At 49.0% G+C, this 27,861-nt stretch overlaps 1 pseudogene; it reads right to left on the bottom strand.

The window, feature by feature from the left end:
• Positions 1–83: 83 nt before the first annotated feature.
• Positions 84–24,153, bottom strand: LOC141976045 (uncharacterized; annotated as a pseudogene).
• Positions 24,154–27,861: the final 3,708 nt, after the last annotated feature.

Below are 27,861 nucleotides of genomic sequence, written 5' to 3'. Positions count from 1 at the left end.
TTCTGGCAAGAAGAGGCTAGGGCCACCATCCCTGTCCATCCTGGCTAATAGATATTGATGGACCTATCCTCCATGAATTTATCTAATTCTTTTTTAAACCCTGTTATAGTCTTGGCCTTCACACTATCCTCTGGCAAGGAGTTCCACAGGTTGACTGCATGTTGTGTAAAGAAATACTTCCTTTTGTTTGTTTTAAACCTGCTGCCTATGTCATTATGTTACATGCCACTATGTAGGAATAAAAAACTGTATTTAAAAAAGGGAAAAAATGGCCAGACCTAGTTCAGGCATTTATGATGTTAGTCTCCTATGTGGATTCTCCAATGACTGATAAGGGCTGAGTTCTTACTGAAGCTTTTCCCGCACTCAGAGCAGATGTAGGGTGTTTCTCCTGTGTGGATTCTCTGATGTCTCGTAAGATTTGAGTGCTGATTGAAGCTTTTCCCACACTCAGCGCAGGCATAGGGTGTCTGCCCCATGTGGATTCGCTGATGTGTGACAAGGCTGGAATGTCGATTGAAGCTTTTTCTGCACTCACAACACCTGTAAGGTCTCTCTCCAATGTGGATTCTCTGATGTCTAACAAGGTGCGAGCTCTTCCTAAAACTCTTTCCGCACTCAGAGCACATGTAGGGCAACTCTCCTGTGTGGATTCGCCTATGGGTGACAAGGGCTGAGCTCACACTGAAACCTTTTCCGCATTCATGGCATGTGTAGGGTGTCTCATCTGTGTGGATTCTCTGATGCGTGACAAGGTTTGATCTCTGATTAAAGCTTTTCCCGCACTCAGAGCATGTGTAGGGGGTCTCCCCGGTGTGGATCCTCTGATGCGTTGTAAGGTTGGAGTTCGATTAAAGCTTTTCCCACACTTACAGCATATGTAGGGTCTCTCCCCTGTGTGGATTCGCTGATGTGTGATGAGGTCGGAACTCTGACTGAAGCATTTCCCACACTCAGTGCATGCATAGGGTCTCTTGCTGATGTGGCTTCTCTGATGTTTAACGAGGACTGAGCGGCTACTGAAGATCTTCCCACACTCAGTGCATGTGTTGCTTCTCTCTCCCATGGGGATTCTCTGCTGGGCGATGGTTTCCTTCAGGTCCTTAGTAGTGCCCTGACCATTAATTGATTTATCCACTTTCTCCTCTGGCTTGTTTCCTTGCTGTCTCTCAGGCTGGTGCTGATTCCCACAGACTTTCTCCTGCTCTAAACTGCTGGACACATACCCTTTGGATCTTTGCGATAAAGCCAGATGTGGTTCCACTTGCTCAGCATCTTCCTGCTGGGGATCCTGCTCCACATTCTCACTCACCATCACAACACCTGCTGGGATAGAGAGAGAAACTTCAGAAAATGAACATGGAGAGAACAAACCACAGTAATATCTGATGGGGCAGGGAGAAAAATCAAGAACTGAATTCCCCAAAACTCTTCCCCATTCGGGAGAGACGAGGGAATCAATTCTGCCTCCACATCCCATCCAAAGACTCAGGACAAAGGGAGGTCAGGTGTCAGTCAAGATGGGTAGAGAGCCAGGAGTGATGTCTCCCGTGAGGATGCCACAGCTGCTGAGAGTAATCCAGAATTTGGAGAGCTCACAAGGTCTTTGTAAGGAATCCCAAATGTTTCCTTTATTCATGCACAGTTTTTGAGTTGGTTTAACTGATTCCTCACCTGGGCAGGCACCTCTCAGCATCTCTCTTTCCTCACAGTCCTGGATATACAGGACCTGTGGGTCTTCCCTTTCATTCCAGCTGGGAGATCCCATCAGGTTTGGAAACCGGGAACCCTGCTCCAGGGAAAGAAAATAAGCAAGATGAATTTAATTTCTGGGATACTTAAAGAAAATTCCATGATTTTAACCCCTGCTGTTTCTTAAGCAGTAACATACTGAGTCCAGCTTCTTTGCGTCAAAGTAACAGGATAGTTATTATTATTAATCATGTTCATTGCAGTAATGCCTAAGGGCTAACCAAGAATGGGGCACCATTGCATTATGCATGGTACAAACACAAAGTAATAGAAATTGCTATTGAATAGCGAACAGCACAGCAGCTAACAGAAGGAGTTTGCCTGGGATCTGCCTGAGAGGAGGTACGCTAAGGGAGGCATTAAGGAGGCTGTGTTGGTGAGTATCTGAGTGTTTGTATCTGAGAGTGTTTGTTGTGAGGACAGTTTGGCTGTGTGCTTGACTGGTTGTTTGAAAAGGGCGGAAACTGGGAGTCCTTTGTTCCAGGTGAGCCTTAAGTGGGCCTGACTGTATAAAAAGCCAGTCAGCTGCGAACCAGCTGAGCAGTGAACAGCACAGCAGCTAACAGAAGGAGTTTGCCTGGGAGTTCGCCTGGGGAGAGCCCGCTGAGGCTTACATCTTGCCAAAGTCTGAGTAATTACTACAACTCCTGAGGAAGCTCGTAGAAGGAAGGTAATATGGATGGGGAGTGTTCAGCTGTTGTGACCTGCACTGGATGTGCCATGTTTGTCTTTCTTCCACAGGACAGAAGCGACTTTGTCTGTACAAAGTGCAAGCTGGTTGCCATATTGGAAGAGAATGTTCAAGGTCTGGAGCAACAGGTATCGATCCTGCGTTGCATAAGAGAAACTGAAGATTTCCTGGACAGACATCAGGATATGCTTCTACGGGCACAACGTTCTGAAAATTCAGAGCAGGCTGCACATCGGGGAGAGGAGGATGGTGAAGAAATTTGGCAGCATGTGACCTCCAGAAGAAAAAAGGGGAACGTCCATGTACCAGCAACACAGATACAGGTAAGTAACCATTTTCATGTTCTCTCCACAGGACTAATGCGGAGAGTGGACCAGATGATACGTCTGAGGGAAGGGAGCAGAAGGAGACTCCGCCAATTGGAAAGCATGAGATGCACTGTCCTAGGGTTGGGGTTTCCACGACCACCACTCCCAAGAGAAGGAGGCAGGTAGTGGTGGTCGGGGACTCTCTCCTCAGGGGGACTGAGTCATCTATCTGCCGCCCCGACCGGGAAAACTGAGAAGTCTGCTGCTTGCCAGGAGCTAAGATTCACAATGTGATGGAGAGACTGCCGAGACTCATCAAGCCCTTGGATCACTACCCTTTCCTGCTTCTCCATGTGGGCACCAATGATACGGCCAAGAATGACCGTGAGCGGATCACTGCAGACTACGTGGCTCTGGGAAGAAGGATAAAGGAGTTTGAGGCGCAAGTGGTCTTCTCGTCCATCCTCCCCAAGGAAGGAAAAGGCCTGGGTAGAGTCAATGAATGGCTACGCAGGTGGTGTCGGAGAGAAAGCTTTGGATTCTTTGACCATGGGACGGTGTTCCAAGAAGGAGGAGTGCTAGGCAGAGACGGGCTCCACCTAACGAAGAGAGGGAAGAGCATCTTCGCAAGCATGCTGGCTAACCTAGTGAGGAGGGCTTTAAACTAGGTTCACTGGGGGAAGGAGACCAAAGCCCTGAGGTAAGTGGGGAAAATTCAGACTGGAACAGGTACAGAGAAGGGCTACTAGGATGATCCGAGGAATGGAAAACTTGTCTTATGAAAGGAGACTTAGGGAGCTTGGCTTGTTTAGCCTAACTAAAAGAAGGTTGAGGGGAGATATGATTGCTCTCTATAAATATATCAGAGGGATAAATTCCGGAGAGGGAGAGGGAGAGGAATTATTTAAGCTCAGTACCAATGTGGACACAAGAATAAATGGATATAAACTGGCCACTAGGAAATTTAGACTAGAAATTAGACGAAGGTTTTTAACCATCAGAGGAGTGAAGTTTTGGAATAGCCTTCCAAGGGAAGCAGTGGGGGTAAAAGATCTATCTGGCTTTAGATTAAACTCGATAAGTTTATGGAGGAGATGGTATGATGGGATAACATGGGTTTGGTAATTAAATATTCATGGTAAATAGGTCCAATGGCCTGTGATGGGCTATTAGATTGGGTGAGATCCGAGTTACCCAGGAAATAATTTTCTGTAGTATCTGGCTGATGAATCTTGCCCATATGCTCAGGGTTTAGCTGATCGCCATATTTGGGGTAGGGAAGGAATTTTCCTCCAGGGCAGATTGGAAGAGGCCCTGGAGGTTTTTCGCCTTCCTCTGTAGCTTGGGGCACGGGTCACTTGCTGGAGGATTCTCTGCTCCTTGAAGTCTTTAAACTATGATTTGAGGACTTCAATAGCACAGATATAGGTGTGAGGTTTTTTTTTGGTAGGAGTGGTGGGTGAAATTCTGTGGCCTGCGTTGTGCAGGAGGTCAGACTAGATGATCATAATGGTCCCTTCTGACCTAAATATCTATGAATCTAAGTGGGATACCGGGAGGAAGCAGGAGCAGGAGCGCGTGAGAGGGGAGGGCTCCTGCCTCATACTGAGAAAGAGGGACGATCAGCGAGTTATCTCAAGTGACTATACACAAATGCACGAAGCCTGGGAAACAAGCAGGGAGAACTGGAAGTCCTGGCACAGTCAAGGAATTTTGATGTGATTGGAATAACAGAGACTTGGTGGGATAACTCACATGACTGGAGTACTGTCATGGATGGATATAAGCTGTTCAGGAAGGACAGGCAGGGCAGAAAAGGTGGGGGAGTTGCACTGTATGTAAGAGATCAGTATGACTGCTCAGAGCTCAAGTATGAAACTTCAGAAAAACCTGAGAGTCTCTGGATTAAGTTTAGAAGTGTGAGCAACAAGGGTGATGTCATGGTGGGAGTCTACTATAGACCACTGGACCAGGGGGATGTGGTGGACGAGGCTTTCTTCCAACAACTCACAGAAGTTACTAGATCGCACGCCCTGGCTCTCATGGGAGACTTCAATCACCCTGCTATCTGCTGGGAGAGCAATACAGCAGTGCACAGACAATCCAGGAAGTTTTTGGAAAATGTAGGGGACAATTTCCTGTTGCAAGTGCTGGAGGAACCAACTAGGGGCAGAGCTCTTCTTGACCTGCTGCTCACAAACCGGGAAGAATTAGTAGGGGAAGCTAAAGTGGATGGGAACCTGGGAGGCAGTGACCATGAGATGGTCGAGTTCAGGATCCTGACACAAGGAAGAAAGGAAAGCAGCAGAATACGGACCCTGGACTTCAGAAAAGCAAACTTAGACTCCCTCAGGGAACTGATGGGCAAGATCCCCTGGGAAAATAACATGAGGGGGAAAGGAGTCCAGGAGAGCTGGCTGTATTTTAAAGAATCCTTATTGAGGTTACAGGGACAAACCATCCCGATGTGTAGAAAGAATAGTAAATATGGCAGGCAACCAGCTTGGCTTAACAGTGAAATCCTTGCTGATCTTAAATACAAAAAAGAAGCTTACAAGAAATGGAAGATTGGACAAATGACCAGGGATGAGTATAAAAATATTGCTCGGGCATGCAGGAGTGATATCAGGAAGGCAAAATCACACCTGGAGTTGCAGCTAGCAAGAGATGTTAAGAGTAACAAGAAGGGTTTCTTCAGGTATGTTAGCAACAAGAAGAAAGTCAAGGAAAGTGTTGGCCCCTTACTGAATGAAGGAGGCAACCTAGTGACAGAGGATGTGGAAAAAGCTAATGTACTCAATGCTTTTTTTGCCTCTGTCTTCAGAACAAGGTCAGCTCCCAGACTACTGCACTGGGCAGCACAGCATGGGGAGGAGGTGACCAGCCCTCTGTGAAGAAAGAAGTGGTTCGGAACTATTTAGAAAAGCTGGACGTGCACAAGTCCATGGGGCCGGATGCGCTGCATCTGAGAGTGCTAAAGGAGTTGGCGGATGTGATTGCAGAGCCATTGGCCATTATCTTTGAAAACTCATGGCGATCGGGGGAAGTCCCGGACGACTGGAAAAAGGCTTATGTAGTGCTCATCTTTAAAAAAGGGAAGAAGGAGGATCCTGGGAACTACAGGCCAGTCAGCCTCACCTCAGTCTCTGGAAAAATCATGGAGCAGGTCCTCAAGGAATCAATTCTGAAACACTTTGAGGAGAGGAAAGTGATCAGGAACAGTCAGCATGGATTCACCAAGGGCAAGTCATGCCTGACTAATTGCCTTTTATGATGAGATAACTGGTTCTGTGGATGAAGGGAAAGCAGTGGACGTGTTGTTCCTTGACTTTAGCAAAGCTTTTGACACTGTCTCCCACAGTATTCTTGTCAGCAAGTTAAAGAAGTATGGGCTGGATGAATGCACTATAAGGTGGATAGAAAGCTGGCTAGATTGTCGCGCTCAACGGGTAGTGATCAATGGCTCCATGTCTAGTTGGCAGCCGGTATCAAATGGAATGCCCCAAGGGTCAGTCCTGGGGCCGGTTTTTTTCAATATCTTCATAAATGATCTGGAGGATGGTGTGGATTGCACCCTCAGCAAGTTTGCAGATGACACTAAACTGGGAGGAGAGGTAGATATGCTGGAGGGTAGGGATAGGCTACAGAGGGCCCTAGACAAATTGGAGGATTGGGCCAAAAGAAATCTGATGAGGTTCAACAAGGACAAGTGCATAGTCCTGCACTTAGGATGGAAGAATCCCATGCACCGCTACAGACTAAGGACCGAATGGCTCAGCAGCAGTTCTGCAGACAAGGACCTAGGGGTTACAGTGGACGAGAAGCTGGATATGAGTCAGCAGTGTGCCCTTGTTGCCAAGAAGGCCAATGGCATTTTGGGATGTATAAGTAGGGGCATTGCCAGCAGATCGAGGGATGTGATCGCTCCCCTCTATTCGACATTGGTGAGGCCTCATCTGGAGTACTGCGTCCAGTTTTGGGCCCCACACTACAAGAAGGATGTGGAAAAATCGGAGAGAGTCCAGTGGAGGGCAACAAAAATGATTAGGGGACTGGAACACATGAGCTATGAAGAGAGGCTGAGGGAACTGGGAATGTTTAGTCTACGGAAAAGAAGAATGAGGGGGGATTTGATAGCTGCTTTCAACTACCTGAAAGGTGGATCCAAAGAGGATGGATCAAGACTATTCTCAGTGATAGCAGATGACAGAACAAGGAGTAGTGGTCTCAAGTGGCAGTGGGGGAGGTTTAGGTTGGATATTAGGAAAAACTTGTTCACTAGGAGGGTGGTGAAACACTGGAATGCGTTACCTAGGGAGGTGGTGGAATCTCCTTCCTTAGACGTTTTTAAGGTCAGGCTTGACAAAGCCCTGGCTGGGATGATTTAATTGGGGATCGGTCCTGCTTTGAGCAGAGGGTTGGACTAGATGACCTCCTGAGTTCCCTTCCAACCCTGATATTCTATGATTCTAAATAGACAAGGCAGTCATAGGGTGTGGCCAGCAGTAGAACACACCAGCAGAGTGAAAAATGTGATGGCAAAATGACAGCTCAGAAGAGTACAGTAGAACCTCAGAGTTACAAACACCAGAGTTACGAACTGACCAGTCAACCACACACCTCATTTGGAACTGGAAGTTCACAATGAGGCAGCAGAGACAAAAAAAAAAAAAAGTGCAAATAGAGTACAGTGCTGTGTTGAACATAAACTACTGATAAAGTAAAGGGAAAGCAGCATTTTTCTTCTGCAAGTAAAGTTTCAAAATTGTATTAAGTCAATGTTCAGTTGTTAACTTTTGTTGTTAAATTTAAATTGGTTAGTCTCTAAGGTGCCACAAGTACTCCTTTTCTTTTTGCGAATACAGACTAACACGGCTGTTACTCTGAAACTTTTGAAAGAACCACCATAATGTTTTGTTCAGAGTTATGAACATTTAAGAATTATGAACAACCTCCATTTCCAAGAGTTCGTAACTCTGAGGTTCTACCGTATCAGCAAACTTAAAACAGATAAAATGAAGAAACAGAAGTATTTTAAAAGAGCCAATTTCACAAAGCTGAAAACAATTATGAGCCAAATCCTCTGGCAGGAAAAATTTGATGAGAAAAATGTCAATGATAAGTGGGAGTTATTTAAGAATATCTTACCAGAAGCCCCAAAAGCCACTATTGTGCAATCGGGGATGAAGGCCATACTGGCTAAAAAACCCAATCTGGTTTAGAGGGGAAATGAAGGCAGCTATAAATAAATAATTAACATAACAAAAGGAAGAAAGCGAAAGTTGATCGTAACGAATATAAATCCAAAGTTAGGAATGTTAGAAAATTGATGGGGGAAGCAAAGGGACACAACAAGAAATCCATGACAGTTAAGGACAATAAGAAGTAGTTTTTAAGAACATATTAGGAACAAAATGAAACCTGGTCCATGACTAGATGGAAATGGTAGAATTACCAGTGATAATGCAGAAAAGGCAGGTGTGTTCAACAAATATTTCAGGTCTATTTTGGGGGAGAGCAAACAGGTAGTGTTGGCACATCCCACAATGATGATGGAGATGATGACACTTTTCCTATTCCAATATTAAATCTCAAGGTTGTTAAATCGCAGCTACTGAAATCCAACACTTTAAAATCAGCACGTTTTGATAACCTGCATCCAAGAGTTTTAAAGGAGCCAGCGGAGGAGCTTGCTTTCCCATTAACGTTGCTTTTCAAACGGTCTTGGAATACTTGGCAAATTCCAGAAGACTGGAAGAAAACTGATATTTTGCCAATAATTGAAAAGTGTAAAAGGGATGCCCTGGTAATTATGGGCCGATTAGTCTGACATCGATAACGGGCAAGATAACGGAGTGGCTGTTACTGGATTGATTAATAACGAATTAAAGGAATGTAATGTAATTAATACCAATCAATGCAGAGTTAAGAAAAATAGATCTTTTCAATTACATATTTTTTTCAATGAGATTAGAAGTTTGGTTGATAATGTAATATATTTAAACTTCTAAGATCGGCCATCAGACCAAAGGTCCATCTAGCTAAGTGTGGTGGAAAATTAACCACGCATTGTATTTGAAATCAGAAACACCTGAGGATCCTTTATTCAAGTGTACATATACAGGGAGAGTCAGCCATAGCTGCTCTGCGTAAGCAGAAAATACAGGAGTTTATATAGCTGAAAACCACAATTTGTTAAGCACACTTCCTTTCACAGCATTTTCCTTATTTGGCATATAGTACAGGCTCTAACAGTAGCTTTCCTTATTTGGGATATAGCAAAACAAGCTTTTCCTGTTATTGACAGGTTGTTCTTTGCAGTTAGAGAGTCTTTCCTAATTTCTAACTGTTAGGGTTACATTTCCTAAGTTGTTCTGTTGCAACTGCCCCACAATGGAATTTTCCTCAGCTTTTACACACACAGTTAGCCTGACCAAAGTTTTAGGCCTACTTGGGAAGCTTAGGCCTACTGGATTTTTTCCACACCAGTATCCTGTCTTCCAACAATGGCAAGTGACAGATGCTTCAGAAGGAATGAACAGAACAGGGAATCTGTAAGGCATTTGACTTGATAAAAGTGCATTTTGATTAAACTATTAGAACAGAAAATGAACATGGCCCACATTAAATGGATTGAAAACTATCTGTGTCAAGGTTCCTCCCCCACTCTGAACTCTAGGGTACAGATATGGGGACCTGCATGAAAACCTCCTAAGCTTACTTTCACCAGCTTAGGTTAAGACTTCCCCAAGGTACAAATTAATTTTATCCTTTGTCCCTAGATCTCTACTGCCACCACCAAACTCTAATTGGGTTTACTGGGAAACGTAGTTTGGACACGTCTTTCCCCCCAAAATCCTCCCAACCCTTGCACCCCACTTCCCTGGGAAGGTTTGGTAAAAATCCTCACCAATTTGCATAGGTGACCACAGACCCAAACCCTTGGATCTGAGAACAATGAAAAAGCATTCAGTTTTCTTACAAGAAGACTTTTAATAGAAGTAAAGAAATCACCTCTGTAAAATCAGAATGGTAGATACCTTACAGGGTAATTAGATTCAAAACACGGAGAATCCCTCTAGGCAAAACCTTAAGTTACAAAAAGGACACACAGACAGGAATAGTCATTCTATTCAGCACAGTTCCTTTCTCAGCCATTTAAAGAAATCATAATCTAACACATACCTAGCTAGATTACTTACTAAAGTTCTAAGACTCCATTCCTGGTCTATCCCCGGCAAAAGCAGCATACAGACAGACACAGACCCTTTGTTTCTCTCCCTCCTCCCAGCTTTTGAAAGTCTCTTGTCTCCTCATTGGTCATTTTGGTCAGGTACCAGCGAGGTTACCTTTAGCTTCTTAACCCTTTACAGGTGAGAGGATTTTTCCTCTGGCCAGGAGGGATTTTAAAGGGGTTTACCCTTCCCTTTATATTTATGACACGCCCCCCCAAATCTCAGCTAGGGGGGAACGCTGGCTGAGATTTCTTCCTGGAGCTCTAGGAAAAACAGAGTTAATAAGGCACATGCACCTCTAAATATACTACCAAGTACATAAAGACTAACAATATTTTCCACATCTCAAGGACGATTTTAACCAGTTGATTCTGGGAAACTTTCACGGCAGAGTGCATCAGCCACTTTGTTAGAAGCTCCTGAGATGTGTTGGATGTTGAAATCAAAATCTTGGAGAGGTAAACTGCACCGAATAAGTTTGTTATTTCCCATGGTGGCATGAAGCCACTGTAGTGCAGCATGGTTGGTTTGCAAGTGGAAACGCCATCCCCAAACATATGGGTGTAGCTTTTCCAGGGCGTAGACAATGGTTCGGAGGGTGTTTTGTAGGTTGGTTACAAAGTCCAGAATGTTAGTTCCTGGAGAAGGTGTAAATCCCTCCCATTGCTGCTTCACCAACTGTAACGGCCCCTTAACCTCACGGCCCCTTAACCTCACGTAACATTCTTTTTCACTGACTGACCAGTTGCTTTCCCTCTCAGACAGTTTTTTGCTGAGAAACACTACAGGGTGGAATTCTTGATCAGGTCCTTTCTGCATTAAAACTGCTCCCACACCACGCTCAGACACATCTGTGGTTACTAGGAATGGTTTGTCAAAGCCTGGGGCCCTTAGTGCAGCGTTAGACATGAGTGTCGCTTTAAGCTTGTTAAAGGCCTTCTGACACTCTTTGGTCCACTGAACGGCATTTGGCTGTTTCTTTTTGGTTAGGTCTGTCAGTGGGGCGGCGATTTGGCTGTATTGCGGTACAAATCGTCTGTAATAACTGGCCAAGTCTAAGAAAGATTGGACCTGGTTTTTTTTAACTTTGGGACAGGCCACTTTTGGATAGCATCCACTTTGGCCTGTAGGGGGTTGATAGTTCCTTGACCCACCTGGTGTCCAAGGTAAGTCACTCTGTTTAGGCCTATTTGACACTTGTTAGCCTTAACAGTTAGTCCTGCCTCCCTTATGCGCTCAAGGACTTTTTGTAGATGTTCCAGGTGTTCTGCCCAGGAATCCGAAAATATGGCCACATCGTCAAGGTAGGCGACTGCATATTCTCCTAATCCCGCTAGGAGACCATCTACAAGTCTTTGGAAGCATTTCGCATTTCGCAGCCCGAAAGGGAGTACATTAAATTCATACATCCTGAGATGTGTGGTAAAGGCTGACCTTTCCTTGGCAGATTCATCTAGCGGTACCTGCCAGTACCCCTTGGTTAAGTCCAAGGTAGAGGTGAACTGGGCCCATCCCAGTTTCTCTAATAGTTCATCTGTGTGTGGCATTGGATAGTTGTCTGGACGAGTTACAGCATTTAGCTTGCGGTAGTCCACGCAAAAACATATTTCCCCATCTGGTTTGGGAACTAGAACCACTGGAGATGCCCATGCACTTCCAGAGGGGCGGATTACACCCATCTGTAACATATCCTGGATCTCCCGTCCTATAGCAGTTTTAGCTTGGGGAGACACCCGGTAAGGTTGAACTTTAATTAGGTGAGGATTACCTGTGTCAATGGAGTGGTATGCCCGTTCAGTCAGTCCTGGGGTGGCTGAGAACGTTGGTGCATAGCTAGTGCACAGCTCCTGGATCTGCTGTCGCTGCATACGCCCAAGGGTCATGGAGAGGTTCACCTCTTCCACACCACCAGCACTTTTCCCTTCATAGTAGACACCTTCAGGCCACTCAGCGTCGTCTCCTCCCTGGGCTGTAAACTGACAAACCTTTAATTCTCTGGAATAAAAGGGCTTTAGAGAATTAATATGGTACACCTTAGGCTTTCGGTTGGAGGTGGGGAATGCTATGAGATAATTAACAGATCCCAGGTGCTCCTGGACCGTGAATGGCCCTTCCCACGATGATTCCATTTTATGGGCCTGGAGCGCCTTTAAGACCATGACCTGGTCCCCTACTTTGAAGGAACGCTCTCTGGCATGTTTATCATACCAGGCTTTTTGCTCTTTTTGAGCATCCTGTAAGTTTTCTTTAGCAAGGACTAAAGAGGTTCGGAGGGTGTTTTGTAGGTTGGTTACAAAGTCCAGAATGTTAGTTCCTGGAGAAGGTGTAAATCCCTCCCATTGCTGCTTCACCAACTGTAATGGCCCGTTAACCTCACGGCCATATACAAGTTCAAATGGTGAAAACCCTGAACAGGGATGTGGTACAGCTCTGTAGGCAAAGAGCAACTGCTGCAACACTAGGTCCCAGTCATTGGAGTGCTCAGTTACGAATTTACATATCATGGCCCCCAAAGTTCCATTAAACTTCTCCACCATGCCATTTGTTTGATGGTGGTAAGGAGTGGCAACCAAGTGATTTACCCCATGAGCTTCCCAAAGGTTTTCCATAGTTCCTGCCAGGAAATTAGTCCCTGCATCTGTGAGGATGTCGGAGGGCCAACCTACCCTGGCAAAAATGTCTGCTAGTGCTTGGCACACACTTTTAGCCCTGGTGTTGCTTAGAGCTACTGCTTCCAGCCATCGGGTGGCAAAATCCATGAAAGTCAGTATGTCCTACTTTCCTCTGGGTGTCTTTTTCGGAAAAGGACCCAGAATATCCACAGCTACTCGCTGAAATGGAACTCCAATGATGGGGAGTGGCTGGAGAGGGGCTTTGACCTGGTCTTGGGGTTTTCCCACTTTTTGGCATACTTCACAAGACTGGACATAGGTGGAAACATCCTTGCCCATTCCCTCCTAGTGGAATGACCCCCCCATACGGTCTTTGGTCCTTTTCAGCCCAGCATGGCCACTAGGGTGATCGTGGGCTAAGCTCAAGAGCTTGGCCCGGTATTTAGTTGGAACTACCAACTGTCTCTGAGGATGCCAGTCTTCCTGGTGTCCACCAGAAAGAGTTTCCTTGTATAAAAGTCCTCTTTCTACAAGAAACCTGGATCGATTAGAAGAGCTGAGAGGCGGTGGGTTGCTCTGTACCGCCGTCCAAGCTCTCTGGAGGCTTTCATCTGCTTCCTGTTCGGTCTGGAACTGTTCCCTTGATGCTGGAGACATCAGTTCCTCATTGGATTGTGGACCTATGCTTGGTCCCTCTGGAAGCAATGTAGGGAATGGGGCTGTTTCTGTTGACTGTGAACCGCTCTCCGCTGGTGCACTATGTTGGGGTTCAGGCTCTGGCTGAGCCTCTTGTGTAGGGTTATGTGCTGCTGCCAGTTCAGGTTCGGTGGGGCCCTCTGGTGTTGAGGATGCAAGTACTGGATTCAGTGCTGGCAATAGGTCTGGTGTTGGTTGTTCTGCTGGTTCCAGTTCTGGGACTGGTTCCGTCTGGGTCTCTGGGACTGGATCCACTACTGCTGTTGCAGACACTGGCCTGGGGTCCGGGTCTATCACCTCTGACCGGGTCCTGATAGAAGTTTCCGGAACAGAGCTAGGCCTCACGGCTTGTTTAGCCTGGGATAATCATCATAGACTGCAAAAGTCCACGTTCCTGACCAGCCCTGGTACTGGACAGGCAACTTGGCTGTAGGCAAATCAAAAGAGTTGGACTTGAAGGGTTGAATCATCACTGGGATCTCTGGGTTGATTAAATTGGGGTCCACTAAGGAAGCAGGGATAGCTGACACTTGTGCTCCGGTGTCCCTCCATGCGGTGACCTTCTTCCCGCCCACACTCATAGTTTCCCTCCGCTCCAAGGGTATCTGGGAGGTATCTGGGCCTGCAGACCTCTGGTGTGATTCCGGTGCAATGAACTGTAATCTGTTGGGGTTCTTGAGGCAGTTGGTCTTTAAATGCCCAAGCTCGTTACATTTAAAACATCGTCCAGCTGACGGATCACTGGGGCGAGGTGGGTTGCTGGAGAACGGGGTGGTGGGACGATAAGGTGTCTGGAGGGTTCCTTGGGAGGTAGGTGGGGCTTTGGGCGGCCCCTGTAATAGGGTGTGGTCTGAGGTTGTCCCTTCTGGTCTCCGCTCCAACTGCGACCAATTTTCTTCTTCTCTGCCACCTCCACCCATTTGGCTCCAATCTCTCCTGCCTCGATTACAGTTTTGGGCTTCTCATCTAGGATGTATCTTTCTATTTCCTCAGGAACACCCTCTAAGGATTGTTCCATTTGCATTAGGAAGGGCAAATTTACTGGAGATTCAACACTTGCTCCTGATATCCAGGCATCCCAGTGTTTCGCAATGTGGTAGGCATGTCGGGTAAATGACACGTCTGGTTTCCACCTTAGGGCTCTGAACCTCCGATGAGACTGCTCGGGTGTTATCCCCATTCTGACTCTCGCCTTGGATTTAAACAGTTCATACTTGTTCATGTGTTCTTTAGGCATTTCAGCTACCACCTCAGCTAAGGGTCCACTGAGCTGCGGCCTCAGCTCTACCATGTATTGGTCGGTAGAGATGCTGTACCCAAGGCAGGCCCTTTCGAAGTTTTCTAAGAAAGCCTCCGTATCATCACCTGCCTTGTAGGTGGGGAACTTTCTGGGATGGGAAGTGGTACCTGGAGGAGGATTGCTAGGGTTTGTTGGTATATTCTGCTGAGCCTTTACCTTCTCCATCTCCAGTTCATGCTTCCTCTTTTTTCTTCTCCTCCTCCACATGCTTCTTTGCCTCCATTTCCCTCTTGTGGGCAGCCTCGTGTACTTCCTTCTCCAGCCGCAGGAGTTCTATCTGTCTTTCATGTTCCTTTTGTTTTTCCTCAGCCTGAAATCTGGCTAATTCCAGCTCTTGTTGAGCCGTGGATCCTGTCATCCTAACCTCTCTGTTTTTAACTAACTTTAAACCCGAGGTTTAGAAATAAAACAAAAAAAACTTGGTTGTAAAATTTTGCTGTGCTGGAATAGGATAGCTATTCTCTGATAGTGATTGTCAGCCTACAGAAAAAGACAATTCCCTTTGTCTCTGCTCTGGCCCCAAATCAAAGCAAAAAACCTCCACTACTTGGAAACCTGCTTACCAGCAGCCCAAAGGAAAAAAAAAATCCTTTTCAAACCTGTGCTCCTTGTTAAACAAACAAACAAACAAAAAATCAAAATCCTAAAAAAAACCTCTTGCCACTTTTGTCTCCAGGCAAATGGGTAGAACACCCCCCCCTCCCCCCGTTTACTTTTAGGGGAAAAAAAAACAACTCTTTTTTGGAAGACTGTGAATTTCCCTGCAGGAGTTAAGTACCCTGCCTCTAGGCAAAGAAAACCTGCAATTCACAAAGATAATCCCCTTTGTCTCTGCTCTGGCCCCAAAGCAGAATAAAAACTAGCTGCTTTCAGTTGGACCAACTTTCCAGCAGCCCCAAAGGAAAAAAAATTCTTTTTAAAATCTGTATTTCTAGTTCAAAAAATCTCAAATTGATCTCAAAATGATTTCAGGTTAATCCCACCACTCTGCCACCATGTCAAGGTTCCTCCCCCACTCTGAACGCTAGGGTACAGATGTGGGGACCTGCATGAAAACCTCCTAAGCTTACTTTCACCAGCTTAGGTTAAAACTTCCCCAAGGTACAAATTAATTTTATCCTTTGTCCCTGGATCTCCACTGCCACCACCAAACTCTAACTGGGTTTACTGGAAAATGTAGTTTGGACACATCTTTTCCCCCCAAAATCCTCCCAACCCTTGCACCCCACTTCCCTGGGAAGGTTTGGTAAAAATCCTCACCAGTTTGCATAGGTGACCACAGACCCAAACCCTTGGATCTGAGAACAATGAAAAAGCATTCAGTTTTCTTACAAGAAGACTTTTAATAGAAGTAAAGAAATCACCTCTGTAAAATCAGGATGGTAGATATCTTACAGGGTAATTAGATTCAAAACACGGAGAATCCCTCTAGGCAAAACCTTAAGTTACAAAAAGGACACACAGACAGGAATAGTCATTCTATTCAGCACAGTTCCTTTCTCAGCCATTTAAAGAAATCATAATCTAACACATACCTAGCTAGATTACTTACTAAAGTTCTAAGACTCCATTCCTGGTCTATCCCCGGCAAAAGCAGCATACAGACAGACACAGACCCTTTGTTTCGCTCCCTCCTCCCAGCTTTTGAAAGTCTCTTGTCTCCTCATTGGTCATTTTGGTCAGGTGCCAGTGAGGTTACCTTTAGCTTCTTAACCCTTTACAGGTGAGAGGATTTTTCCTCTGGCCAGGAGGGATTTTAAAGGGGTTTACCCTTCCCTTTATATTTATGACAAGCTGCCTGATACTATCTAACAAATTTATCAGTGACCTGGAAGAGAAATTCAAATCATCACTGATCAAGTTTACAGATGACACAAAAATTGGGAGAGAGAGCAACAAGTGTCCGTAGGTTCAGACTCCAGCACTGGGAGTATGGAAAGTTTTCCCAGCCTGGATCAGGTGGGTTCCACAAATAAGGGAAATTCCACTCCCAATGCCCATGAATCTGTTCCTTGAAACTAGGCCCCAGATTATACTAGTTCTGCCTGTTTTTTCATACTCTGTACCAGGGGTGGCCAACCTGGGGCTCCGGAGCCACATGCGCCTCTTCAGAAGTTAACCTGCGGCTCCTTGTCTAGGCACCGACTCCGGGGCTGGAGCTACAGGCGCCAACTTTCCAATATGCTGGGGAGTGCTCACTGCTCAGCCCCTGGCTCTGCCACAGGCCCTAACCCCATTCTGTTGCACCCATCGGCAGCTCCCCACCCCGCCCCACCCCCGGCCCCAGCTCACCTCTGCCTCCTCCCCTGAACGCGCCGCCCCGCTCTGCTTCTCCACCCCCCCCTCCTGGCTTACCGCGAATCAGCTGTCCACGCGGGAAGCCGGGGGGCTGAGAAGCAGATGGCAGCTTCACGCTCAGGCCCAGGGAGGCGGAGATGAGCTGGGGGGGGTGGGGAGCGAGGAGGGCTGCCCGCGCCGCAGCAGGTAACCTGGGGTGGGGGGGGGTGCAGGGGAACTGCTCCCCGCCCCAGCTCACCTCCGCCACCCTCGGCCTGAGTGTGAAGCCGCGGCCTGCTTCTCAGCCCTCCCCTGCTTCCTGCTGAACAGCTGATTCATGGGGAGCCGGGGTGGGGGGGGCGTGGCAGAGAAGCAGAGCGGGACCGTGGGTTCAGGGTAGGAGGCGCAGGTGAGCTGAGACCGGGCGCGGAGCGGGGAGCTGCCGGTGGGGGTTCTGCACCCACCAAATTTTCCCTGTGGGTGCTCCAGCCCCAGAGCATCCAGGGAGTCAGCACCTAAGATGCCACTTTTGATGTGATCTGTGGGGGGAGCGGCCGCTCCCCCTGCTCCCCCCTTAGCTACGCTCCCCTGCCCCTAGGAGTCAGAGGGACCTGCCGGATGCTTCCTGGGAGCTGCCCCAGGTAAGCCCTGCTGGGACTCCCCACCTCGCCCCCCGGCAGGTCCCTCTGGCTCTTAGGGGTGGGGTGGGGTGGGCACCCACTACGGTGGCTCATGAGATCCTCCTGCCCGGTTCTGGGAGCAGTCAGGGGACAGGGGAGGGGGCTGGATGTGGCAGGGGTCCCGGGGTGGGGGCATCAAGGAACGCGGGGGGTTGGATGGGGGCAGGAGTCCCGGGGGGGCGGGGGTGGGCACATCCAGCCCTGGCAGGGAAATGTTCCCTCCCCTCTTTCTTTATGCTGCTACAGTTCTCTCATGGAATGTCTGGGATGGGGAAAAAGCTGAATTCACTCCAGGCTGAGGGAAAAAAGGACCCTGAAAATCTCAGGGCCTCAGGGAAAATGCAACCCCTGCTACCGGAAAACTGCAGTGCTGGAGATCTGCATGGGAAAGGGGCTGTCTGAATTGTCAAGGTGGGGAATGAATTACAATCTGCAACGAGATCCACCTCATTAACCACCGACACAGGCTAATCATGCTGCAGATAGAAGGGAAATGGGAGTAATTCTTTGCATACCGCCATGGAAACAGTGACCCAATTGCACCACAGTGAATGTGTTCCGGAAAGCTGGACTTTACAGGCAGGTGGAAATAGTAGATCCTAGAAACACCTGGCACTCCCCCCACCACTTCTGCCATCAGGTCAGGTGTTGAGCTACTCACAGTGCCCCCTTCCACCATTACCTTCCAGCAGTGGATTGCAGCACCCCCCCCCCCAAATGCAGGGGAGAGGGCTGATTGTATCTCTGCACCCTGAGTCCAGGGCACGCACTCTCTCCCCCACACATAGACTCTGGCCCTGCTGCAAGTGACCCCTATGAACCAGCAACCTCGAGGAGAGCATGATTGGCCCTCAAAGAGGGGAATAGGCTTCCCCTAAAGCTTGTAGGTCACTGGATGCTCTGGGAGCAGGGGGGTCTGAGCATTACAGTCAGCAAACAAGTGCTGGCTAGGGATGTAGCTCAGTGGTAGAGTACATGCTTTGCATGTATGAAGCCCTGGGTTTAATCCCCAGAGTCTCCTTTTACTGTGCTGTATTGCTTATGCGCAGCTGGGATGTGGCCCAGCAGTCTCCCTGCACGAGCAGTGAGGGTCAAGTGCCAATCGCATGGAAGGTCTATGGGGGTTTCTGCTCCTATATCACGTGGGTGCTTTCAAGATTCCCATCCACTGTGCTGCTTGATGAGAAGGGAGAATCCTCCAGGACTGGAGGGAAGGGTCCCATCAGCATAGACTGAGGGGCAAGGAAATGGAGGGGCAGTCAGTGCCGAGAGATGAGAGAAGTCAGTGATTCACATGTGACAGGGGACACTGTCTCTTTCAGGGGACAGGAGGTGAGGGCAACTTGTTTGCGATGATGCTGATGATGAATAGAAAAAAGGCTGGAGTCAGTGAAACATGACAGCATAGAAGGGGAAAGAGAAGGGCAGCTCCACAGAGGGCCATGGGTGGTCATAAGAACACAACATAAGAACGGCCACACTGGGTCAGACCATAGGTCCATCTAGCCCAGTATCCTGTCTGCCGACAGTGGCCAATGCCAGGTGCCCCAGAGGGAATGAACAGAACAGGGAATCATCCAGTGATCCATCCCCTGTCGCCCATTCCCAGCTACTGGCAGACAGACAGGGGCGGCCCTAGACTAGCTGCCAGCAACTGGCGCCCTAGGCGAACCATGCAATCAGCGCCCCCCACCCCTAAACCCCAATGGCAGATCTAGGCTGAGGTTTTTGGTAAACTGGGAAACATTTTGCCCTTTTTTTCCTTTTAATGTTTTTTAAACTTTTTTTTTTTTTTTTTTAAACAGAGGCTTAATTATTCGGTTTGTCCATCCATCTGTCCAACCAATATCTCTGAGATCCGATAAAATAGAGACATGAAATTTTCAGAATAGATTTGTACACAACAGCTAGTCCAATATTTCAGTCCAATTTCAAATAAAAATGCATAAAAAAGTTAATTATAATTTTTATTATTACAAATCCAAAATCATCCATGATGCTACCCTGCTTTAACTCTCATTACCACCACATCCAATATAGAAAGAAATAAGAAAACTCTTCAATGAACTTTAAGCTGTATTTACAAAACACTCCGAATAAAAAACACTGTGCTCTTAAAACATGACTTTTCTTGCACTTTTCTTGCATCCACAGCTCTCACATGCCTCCAGCTACGCAGGGCTGGCTTTAGGCACCAGCAAAACAAGCAGGTGCTCGGGGTGGCGCATTTCTAGGGGGGGCATTCCGGCGCTGGCCAGGCCGCCCCTGGAAATGTGCCCCCGCCGCCCCAGCTCGCCTCTGCTCCGCCTCCTCCTGCTCCCCTGAACGCGCCCCCGCTGCTCCGCTTCTCCCCCTCCCTCCCAGGCTTGCCGTGCGCCAAACAGCTGTTTCGCGCGGCAAGCCTGGGAGGGAGGGAGGCAGGGAGGGAGGGGAAGCCGAGCGGCGGTGTGCTCAGGGGAGGCGGCAGTGGTGGAGTGGAGGTGAGCTGGGGCGGGGAGCAGTTCCTCTACCCCCCACCATTACTTCCTGAGCTCCCTCCCACCCCCACTCACCTCCGCTCAGCCTGCTCTCCTGAGAGGGAGGAGGGGAGAAGTGGAGTGGCGGCGTGTTCAGGGGAGCAGGCGAAGCGGAGGTGAGTTAGGGCGGGAGGTTGCGGGGGGAGCCGCAGGAAGCAATGGGGGAGGGGGAAATGTGGCACGCCTGGGGGAGGAGGCGGGGCTGGGGATTTGGGGAAGGGGCGGAGTTGGGGCAGAGCCAGGGGGGCACGAAAAAAAGGCAGCGGTGGCCAAACATTTTTTTGCTTGGGGCGGCAAAAATCCTAGAGCCGGCCCTGCAGCTATAGGAACTAGCCCCAACAGCTGCAGCAGTAACTAGGACAGAGGGTGGTCTGAGCCCAAGCCTAAAAGCTGCTCCCTCCAAGAAAAGTCAGGCCCTGGGTGAGCAGCAAACATGGAAGGTGGATTTCTTTCCGGCTCTGGGTTGAGTGCACCTTGCACTGCTGCAGGAGAGCGCACTCATGGAGCAAACATGCCAAACATTTGACACACCCTGCCTCAGAAAGGAAACCCAAGTTAGCAAATTCACTTAAAGATAGAGGCAGAGACACAGCTCACACTACCAGCAATAGTGACTGCAGCTATCTATGGGTACCCTCCGGCTCGGGGGGTGGTGATCGATCCCCAAATCGATGCCTGGACTCCACTGCGGCAGGAGGAGTAAGCAGAGTCGACGGGGGAGCTGCCGCGGTCGACTCGCCGCCATGAGGATGGCTAGGTAACTCGAACTAAGATACTTCGACTTCAGCTATGCGAATAGCGTAGCGGAAGTTGCATATCTGAGTTCGACATACCCCCCCCGCCCACCCCCCGCACTAGTGTAGCCCAGGCCTAAGAGAGACAACAACCTTTCATAAGAGCACAAAGTCCTTTTCCCTCCAGATTGCAAGGCCAGTGGGGACGTCAGGAAACTGTGCCTACAGTGCCAAGCACTAAAGGGCCCTTCCTCAGAAAGGACACCTACTGAAGAGAAAGAATAACATCAGGGAGGACTCTCAAGAGATGCCTATTGGAAGTCCTGGGGCATGTACCATAGTAAAAGACTCCCTGCCTGACCAGGGACGTAAACACTGGACACTCAGATTAAACGCCTGTTGTTCTACCAACTGAGCTAGCCAGGCTCACAAAGACACCAAGCTGGTGCAGAAGAGAAGCTAGTGAGGAAAAAGAGAAGCACAGGGGCAGAGATTTTAATTTCTCCCCCTCCCTTGCAACCTCCAATATGCAGAATCATAGAATCATAGGACTGGAAGGGCCCTCAAGAGGTCATCTAGTCCAGCCCCCTGCACTCATGGCAGATCATTCCTGACAGGTGTTTGTCTAACCTGCTCTTAAAAATCTCCAATTATGAAGATTCCACAAACTCCCTGGGCAATTTATTCCAGTGCTTAACCACCCTGACAGTTAGAAAGTTTTTTCCTAATATCCAACCTTCTGCTGCAATTTAAGCCCATTGCTTCTTGTCCTATCCTCAGAGGTTAAGAAGAGTAAATTTTCTCCCTCCTCTTTGTAACAACCTTTTATGTATTTGAAAACCATTATGTCCCCTTTCCAGGGGTGAAAGTAAGTTAGAGGACTTACAGGTACGCCAGAGTCCTGAGCAGGGGGCGTGGCCTCAGCTGGAAGAGGCAGGGCCTTAAATCCCCGGGCCCTTTAAATCTTGATTTAAAGGGCCAGGGCTCCAGCTGCGGTAGTGGCGGCTGGGAGCCCAGGGCCCTTTAAATCACCCCTGAGCTACCAGCTGCAGAGGTGGCTGGGAGCCCCAGGGCTCGGGGGCAATTTAAAGGGCCCAGGGCTCCAGCTACCACAGTGGAGCCCCAGGCCCTTTAAATCACTGAGGAGTCCTGGGGGCTCCCGGCTGCCACCTCTACCCCGGGGCTCTGGGCTCTGGCAGAGCTTTAAAGGGCTGGGGCTCTGCTGTGGTAGCAGCTGCCAGAGCCCCGAGCCCTTTAAATCCCCGCCTGAGCCCTGCTGCCCGACCCCTGGGGTAGCGGTGGCCGGGCTCCATCAGGGATTTAAAGGGCCCCGGGGCTCCAGCCACAGCTACCACCCTGGCCCTTTAAAATGCCATATGGCATTTTAAAGGCCCTGGATATGCTCCAGCGTATTTAAAAGGCCCTGGATATGTCCATATGGACTGGACATAATACTCCAAGTGAGGCCTAATCAGTGTGGACTCCCTCCAGAAAAGAAGGACGGCAATTAAAACACAGGGGGAACACCTCAAAATCTGAAAGGATATTTTAAAAATCAATGTTTGATAATTATACAGGAAATGGCAAAATCTGAACTTTTATAGCTGCATTTAACGATTAAAAAGGAAAAGATGCAAATATGAGCAATTTGAAATCCACTGTCACAAATTAGAGGAAAGTGGATACGTATGAGGAATTTTATAGCCACAGCTGATATAAGGTAAAAGGTAAACACTTGAGTGGATTTCATATAAATTTTGGTGATTAAAGAGAAAAGGGGGCAAAATTTGCAAGGATTTAAAAGCAATCAATTTTTCAAGAATTTGATCAAAGGGCAACATTTGAGGAGATTTGATGGTATTAGCAGATAATTAAATGGGAAAATCTCAGGGGATAATAAAATCAAGCATGGATAACTAGAGAGAAAATGGGGCAACGTTTTCAAGAAATATATTTTAGAATTAAGAAAATGGGGCAAAAAAGAAATAGCTGCTAATGTAAAAGCAAAGCAGTGTCTGAGGTGATGTTAGAGCGACATTCAGTAATTCTGGGGAAAGGGTGAACTGTGAGGGGATTAGGCAGCAATAGTCAGTAAAGAACAGAGTCACTCTTGCCTGATGCTTACAGGGGCAGTGCTGCTTTTCCAGAGGAAGAGATGGGGGGATGGAGGCCAAAGGATTGCTGGCCAGGGGGAGGAGCTGGCAGTGGGGTCTGGGAACTGTGCCTGGCAGCTGATGACTGGGGCACTGCTGGAGAGGAGGGGAAAGTCACTGGGAAAGGGTAACCTGGGACTCCCTTCCCCTTCAGTCCTCCTTCCAGGCTACGTCAAGGTCACAGAACCATAGGGCGAGAAGGGAGCATGAGGGTCACACCTGTCCCAGCCCAGAGGCAGCGCTGCCTGCCAACCCTCTTCCGGCTGGCAAGTGGCTCAGGGTGCCAGGCCCCCACCTCAAGGTGGGCAATGTGCTGCACATAAAAGACTTGGGGAGACGCCCCTGATTCGAGGGGTTTTCAAAGTATCATTTGAGAATCAGAGAGACTGTCTGGCAAAATCTTGACACGGTCAATAAGTGGAGAGCTGGGGGGAATCTACACGGATTTTACATCCATACGTGATAATTACAGAAAAAAGAAGGAATTTGAGAGAATTTCATCAATATTTAAGAGGGAAGTGGCAAAATCAGAGACTATGTCTGCACACACCCACTCCCCTCCTTTCTGGCTCCCCCCCCTCCATTCCTGGCCTTATTTTTCATCCCTTCCCGACGCCTCCAGACAACTAAGGGGAAACCCCCACCCCAGGTCCCCCCATCTCTGACCAGAGCTGGAGACAGAGTGAGGGCAGCGGCCCCCAGCCTTCCTGCAGGTGCAAGAACAGCGAGCCAGCAGGTTCCCAGGGGTGTGAGAGGCCAGGACCCCTGGTGCAGAGTCACTTTCCTGCTCATCCCCCGCACGTTCTCTGAGGTCTCGCTCCATTACCTGCAGCCTCCAGCTCCAGAGCGGATGTTGGCAGAGCTCAGGGCTACCCTAGGAGGCTGGTTCCACCTGGAGAAAATCTCACCCCGGCTGGGCACGGAAGGGCCCTGCCCAGCACTGGGGAAGCAGCAGCCAGGTGTATGTCACAGAGCCCTGCACCCAGCTCTCTTCTTAGCGTGTGCACAGGATTCATCACTGAATTTGGTTCACTGGCTGGATCATTAGCTTATCCCCGGGTTGGGGGAAGGCTGATGTGTCCCACGCTGTCCCCGATCCCTGATCTTTGTCCCCCCATTCCTGTGCCCCGCCCGCCTCTCAGCACCCACCGATCTCAGCTGCTCCAGCCCAGCCCCTTCCTGTGTGTCTTTCACCTCACTTCACACTGGGACTGGGGGGCTTTCTCCTGCTGCAACTAGCTCCTCCGGCAGCTCCGGGCTCTGCTGATCGACGGAGAGAGACTTGGGCGCCCTGCGGGGCAGAGGCAGGACGGTGACTCTGCAGAAATGTCCCCAGGAGAAGCCCCTGGGAATCTGCCCCCCGCCTGCAGCAGGGCTCGGAGCAGCCACTGGTGCTGGAAGTGGGGGCGCAGGGGGTGGCTCGAGCCCCCGGCTGGAAGCAGGAAGAGCGGCCAGGGACAGGGGAGCAGCTTTCAGCGCCCCACGGAGCCCTTGCTCCACCTCCTGTGAGAAACACTTTCACTAGCCGGGAAGGCTGCACTGAGCATGCTCAGTAACATCTGCTGAAGCCACTGCCCTTACTTGGCGTCTCCCAGGCTACACGGGCACCCGACTTGCACACTGAGCTGTACCCCTCCCTCCCATTTTTAGCTGGGTCCCCTGGCCTGCTTGCGCCATACCCTAGCCCCTCCCAGTTCCCCCCCTCCAAACGAGCCCCTCCCCCACACTGGCCCCACACCCCCATGTATTTTAACTATTCTGTTCCTGCATTTCAGATTATGAAATTTGTGCCCACATGTGGGGCAATGCCAGGGTCCTCCAGATCCCAGAATACATTAAGGGGGCAGGGAGAGTCGTTGGGCCCCTTCACAGCCCAGCACATATGCAGGAGGGGAGAATACAGGTCTGTCAGATCCCACCTGCCCCTCACCCCAAATTCCTCTGCTACCCCACACATAACCCCTCCAGCCGTCTGCCTTCCCCATAAACTCCCCCATCCCTACCTGCAGACACAAACTCCTCTCCCCCTATTCCCACCCACTCTTGCACCCCTAATCGCCCCCCTCCCATTGCGGTACAATTTACTTTCAAATTTGTTTGAAACCCTTCCCACTGATCTGCTAAATACTCCCATTACATTTCTGAAAACACCCTTGGCAGAGGAAGAATTTTCCCAGCTCAGTTCATCCTCAGATGTCTCATGGGGGCAGGGGCTTAAATGTCAATGGTGCTAGAATTTGTGAACTTTATGAAATACTATTTTTTGCAGGGGGGCTGTATCTTGGGAAGCCCTTGGTCAATTGACCCGAAATCTGAGTTGCTATCCCAACCTGGAACCCTTGTGAGGCACACCAAATTTCAAGGCAATTCAAATAAATGTGTCTATTCTAAAGCACTTAAAATAGTCAAGATTTAAACAGAAAGCTGGTGTGAACCTTTTCTAGAATAGACCAGGCTGTCCCCTGTAATAAACCCCTCCCATTTCTTTATAGTTATCCCCTCAGATCTTGGGGCTTTTCTCTCATTTAGTTACTCCCCTTTTCCTCCCCAATTCTCAAATGTTGCTATCAAATACCCTGAAATGATGCCTGTTTTCTCTCTAGATATGCATCTGAGTGGCAGTCAGCACTCAGAGCGCCTAGGCGGGGGGCGGCTCGTCCCCAGCACCAGGAGTGCTGGGCAGCTGGGCAGAGTGACCCCCCCCAGCACCCGGAGTGGCGGGCAGGTGGGTGGCATGACCCCTGGAGCGCCAGGTCAGGCATCAGCATCAGGCAGGTGGGCAGTGCATCCCCCAGCGGCTCCAGTGACCAGAGCACTGGCCCCCAAACCCTGAGCGCCGGGTGTGCATCACAGCCCCCAGTGCACTGGGCATCGCGAGTACCAGCTCCAGCCACCTGGAGTCCTGGGTCGCAGGCCGACCCCCCACAACCAGCCCCAGCTCCAGCCTGGCCATGGGGGAGAGTGGCAGACCACCGTGGGGAAGGGGGAGGGAACCTGGAGATGGAGGGTGGCCAGGGTCACAAAGGGCTGTTTGGGAAGGCTCTGCCTCCCTGGCCTGTGATACCCGCTGCCCGTGCAACCCTCAAATATTTAGGTACTCCTGAGCAGAGCTATCAAAGGGATGCTGCAAGTGTCTCTCAGCGCAGGTAAGTTTTTGAACACAGGTCACTCAGTAGCATTGTTTTATTGTCCCTAAACAAATTATGTATCCATTAACCCTGTGCTGCTTGCCGAACTGGTAGAGCCATTCTCAAGCCAATCTGAGTGTGCACGTGGATTTTAGAGCAGTTTGGAAATGCAGATGTTAATTAGGAATCTCCACCCAGTCTTAACGGTGTCCCTGCTGTGCAAAAATCTTCAGTGACTTTTGGAAAAAGGAAGGGAAGGAAAACTGGTTCACCGACTCTTATGAGTTTTTCTTTACAATGGGATGTAGAAAGAAAGCAACTCCATAGAATCATAGAATCATAGAATATCAGGGTTGGAAGGGACCCCAGAAGGTCATCTAGTCCAACCCCCTGCTCGAAGCAGGACCAATTCCCAGTTAAATCATCCCAGCCAGGGCTTTGTCAAGCCTGACCTTAAAAACCTCTAAGGAAGGAGATGCTACCACCTCCCTAGGTAACACATTCCAGTGTTTCACGACCCTCTTAGTGAAAAAGTTTTTCCTAATATCCAATCTAAGCCTCCCCCATTGCAACTTGAGACCATTACTCCTCGTTCTGTCATCTGCTACCATTGAGAACAGTCTAGAGCCATCCTCTTTGGAACCCCCTTTCAGGTAGTTGAAAGCAGCTATCAAATCCCCCCTCATTCTTCTCTTCTGCAGACTAAACAATCCCAGCTCCCTCAGCCTCTCCTCATAAGTCATGTGCTCTAGACCCCTAATCATTTTTGTTGCCCTTCGCTGGACTCTCTCCAATTTATCCACATCCTTCTTGTAGTGTGGGGCCCAAAACTGGACACAGTACTCCAGATGAGGCCTCACCAGTGTCGAATAGAGGGGAACGATCACGTCCCTCGATCTGCTCGCTATGCCCCTACTTATACATCCCAAAATGCCATTGGCCTTCTTGGCAACAAGGGCACACTGCTGACTCATATCCAGCTTCTCGTCCACTCTCACCCCTAGGTCCTTTTCCGCAGAACTGCTGCCTAGCCATTCGGTCCCTAGTCTGTAGCGGTGCATTGGATTCTTCCATCCTAAGTGTAGGACCCTGCACTTATCCTTATTGAACCTCATCAGATTTCTTTTGGCCCAATCCTCCAATTTGTCTAGGTCCTTCTGTATCCTATCCCTCCCCTCCAGCGTATCTACCACTCCTCCCAGTTTAGTATCATCCGCAAATTTGCTGAGAGTGCAATCCACACCATCCTCCAGATCATTTATGAAGATATTGAACAAAACCGGCCCCAGGACCGACCCCTGGGGCACTCCACTTGACACCGGCTGCCAACTAGACATGGAGCCATTGATCACTACCCGTTGAGCCTGACAATCTAGCCAGCTTTCTACCCACCTTATAGTGCATTCATCCAGCCCATACTTCCTTAACTTGCTGACAAGAATACTGTGGGAGACCGTGTCAAAAGCTTTGCTAAAGTCAAGAAACAATACATCCACTGCTTTCCCTTCATCCACAGAACCAGTAATCTCATCATAAAAGGCGATTAGATTAGTCAGGCATGACCTTCCCTTGGTGAATCCATGCTGACTGTTCCTGATCACTTTCCTCTCATGTAAGTGCTTCAGGATTGATTCTTTGAGGACCTGCTCCATGATTTTTCCAGGGACTGAGGTGAGGCTGACTGGCCTGTAGTTCCCAGGATCCTCCTTCTTCCCTTTCTTAAAGATTGGCACTACATTAGCCTTTTTCCAGTCATCCGGGACTTCCCCCGTTCGCCAC

This window comes from Natator depressus, chromosome 22 (genome assembly GCF_965152275.1).
Source record: "Natator depressus isolate rNatDep1 chromosome 22, rNatDep2.hap1, whole genome shotgun sequence".
In the NCBI taxonomy this organism is placed as follows: domain Eukaryota; kingdom Metazoa; phylum Chordata; order Testudines; family Cheloniidae; genus Natator; species Natator depressus.
Note: the sequence above shows the minus strand (reverse complement) of the source record. Positions and strands in the feature narration are given on the sequence as shown.